Below are 3,151 nucleotides of genomic sequence, written 5' to 3'. Positions count from 1 at the left end.
AATACATTTATTAGAGAGCAAGGCACACTCCCAGCAAGCAAAAGGAAGAAAATAACTGAGAGAAAAAATAGTTAGTGGGAAGTCTGTGAACACTCACATATTTTAAAAATTCTTCTTAGTATTTTATTGGCCTCCTCAATTAGATTATTGGAATAAACATAAAGCAGAATATTCTTCTACAAAACATTTTTTTTCACAATACATATGAAGGATGCAAAGTTTTATATTTCACTATATTTTTCATAATTCTAAGAGCAAGTTTTAAGACAAGTTTTCCTTTGTGATGTTGATTTCTTACAGTATTCACCAAATGTCTCTGAAACTAAAGGGCAAACCAAGCTGGTCCATTCAGTGTCACGTTTTGAGCAATACATCTTTTCCATTCTAAAATAATATTTACCACCAATAGTTCTGTACAATTTAAGTAAACTTAAAGAAAAAAAAATTTTTTTTTCCAACTTTTCAGGACCTTATTTTGTTTCCAGGACCAGATCCTGTACGTTTCCAAGCTTCCTACTCCAACTCCACTATTAGTATTTCACCTTCAAAAGTTTGATTTTTTTTTTCTGGAATGTTAATGATACTCATGGTTTGCTGGTTACATCTTCAGGTAACACTTCTCCTGCTTTATTTTTTAATTGTGCATTTTTCGAGCCAGCATGTTTGCTGTCTTTCTCCTGAAGAATCTTGTTCCACTCCTCCAGGACTTTCACCTCTTCCAGAAGGATCTTTCCCTCCTCTTGAAAAACACTGTTCTCCTCTCTCAGAGCCTTGTTATCTTCAAGTACGGCCTGTTCCTCCTTCCACAGAGCTTGTTCTTCCATCTCCAGGGCGAGTCATTCTTCCATCAGGGCCTGTTGCTCCATCCTGATCGCACACTCCTGATGCTGTAGGGCATTGATCTCCTCATGTAGATAACTTATTTCTTCTTGAAGCATTTTCGCCTCGTTCTGGAAGGCTTTCTCCTGTTCCCTGAGAGCCTTGATCTGAACTTCCAGGGCTCGATTCTGTTGCCAATAAGACCTGCTTTCTGTGTTCAAGGCATTGACTTTTTTCCCCAGGTGGTTTTTGGTTTTCTAAAATCACACTTTTAAACTTACACAGCAGCTGTTTTTGCTGTCTCGGGGACTGGTTCTCCCCCGGATTAACTGATTGTCCATTCGGAAGGCTTTGTTTTCTTCTCCAAGGGCTTTGTTTTCTCCCCAGAGGGACTTGTTTTCTTTTCTGAGAGCCTTGTTCTCAGCCCTGGACACCGTATTGTCTCTCTGAAGGTTTTTGTCCCACCTCCTGAGATCCATGTTTGAGGTTGTTTTGATCTTGGGTACAAGAGAAAAAAGAGGGAAACAAATGCAGTGTCTTCCGTCTTTTAAATTCAGAGACAACCATTGTTTCTTAGTGTTTTATCTGAGGAGAGTATATAAACTCCCAGTGTGCTGGGTTCAACCAAAGGTGAACTAATGATATTTGGAATAAAACAGGTCCTAGATTTGTTGAGAATGTGTTTGTATAGAATTGGCTGTTGGTTGACTTGCACAAATAGTAAACCAGCAGGGATCTAACAAGGCTCAGAAAGTCTCACTGCAGGGGGAAAAAAAAGTGAATTTATGAAGAGAAGTCAGCAAATTAACTATTAGATTGATATAAAAACAACTGAATAAGTTTACATGTCAGCACACAAAAATTACACAATAATAATTCTAGATTACTTATTGAATCTAGGTGCCAGATAAAGGTTAATGTGTTGAATTGTTATCTGTGTTAAACTAAGCTAAACTGTGAGCTAAACTATGTCTAATCAACTATTAATCTTTCACTAATATATTCATTATTTTAATTAAATCACCTGCTATTGGTGTGGAAAAATACCATCTATTTAAAAAAATGGCTTGCTTTGTAAGAACTAGAAAATAATTTTAAATAAGTTATACGCCATAATTTTTACCATACCTAGGCATTTAGTAGTAGTATTACAAATTTAAACAAATATTCCACATTTACATTTCTGTGGTCTCTGAATTACTTGCAAGCCTGATTCCTCTTAGTACTAGAAAACAACTTGTCAAGATTTTATGTCATCAATAGTAATGTCATATGGTGTTGACACTAATGATATAATGAGTGCTATACGTAGTTTTTGGCTGGTTTTTGGTATGTTTTTTAAGAAAAATATATAATTTAAAAAGTAAGGTCATATTTGATGCCTGTCTATACTATTAATGAATATGTATTTAGTCCTTGCTTTCATCTAAATTATTAAAATTAATTTATAGGATTGATTTTTGTTATAAGCAAAATAGCTCTAATTATCATAACCTAGGAATTAATAAGTACCAGTAAACACTGTACAATTAAAGGTGAAAACACTTTAAATGATTTTAAGATCACTGAATCAATAATATACTCAATAATCAGTATTAGGTAAATTTGTAAATTATACTAAGGAAATAGCACTGGACACATTTTAATTCCAGTAATCTTATCTAAGGTAAATTTTTAGATTATCCAATATATGTCCACTGTTAGAATATAAAACGAGTATTTTTATAATTTTTTAAAATGTAAACTTTTGGTGAAATATTAAAACATTTAAATATTACTATATTAAATAGGTGTCACAATGTTTTAACTATTTATACTTATAAATTTATAATTGGCTTAAGGTATAAACTTGAAAATAGAATATATAATAATAGTATGTATAATCCCAAACCACTCACCTTCATAAAGATTTGCCAGTTTATTCACTGTGCCAGATTTCTTACCAGCTATTTACATTATATCTGTTTAATAAGATTGAAAAAGTATTTTTCTCACACAGTCATAACTCTCTAACTTAATAAAATAGTAAAATATATATATAATGGCATGGAATGAGAGTTAATGTAAAATTAAGAGGATCTATGTGAAATTTTTCAATTTCTTTGTTTTTAACTTTATGAGAGTGAAATATCCATTTGATCAGCTTCATGTATAATTGAATTGAGAAAGTATTTTATGTAACTATGTACCAGCTTCTTCTTTATACTAGTGTTTCTAGTCTAACTGTTTTACTACTGCTACCATGTTAGCTGAAGATTCAGAAAGAGTTCCAAAGACGTTGGAACATTCTATGTTAGAATGCTGTAATTCTTGAGACTTAAGGACAAACTGG

The 3,151-nt window shown here is 32.7% G+C and overlaps 1 pseudogene; it reads right to left on the bottom strand.

Annotated features, from left to right (window-relative positions):
- Nucleotides 1-584: 584 nt before the first annotated feature.
- On the bottom strand, nucleotides 585-1,386 carry LOC132477428 (coiled-coil domain-containing protein 70-like; annotated as a pseudogene).
- Nucleotides 1,387-3,151: the final 1,765 nt, after the last annotated feature.

This window comes from Mesoplodon densirostris, chromosome 17, assembly GCF_025265405.1.
Source record: "Mesoplodon densirostris isolate mMesDen1 chromosome 17, mMesDen1 primary haplotype, whole genome shotgun sequence".
NCBI classification, from domain to species: domain Eukaryota; kingdom Metazoa; phylum Chordata; class Mammalia; order Artiodactyla; family Ziphiidae; genus Mesoplodon; species Mesoplodon densirostris.
Note: the sequence above shows the minus strand (reverse complement) of the source record. Positions and strands in the feature narration are given on the sequence as shown.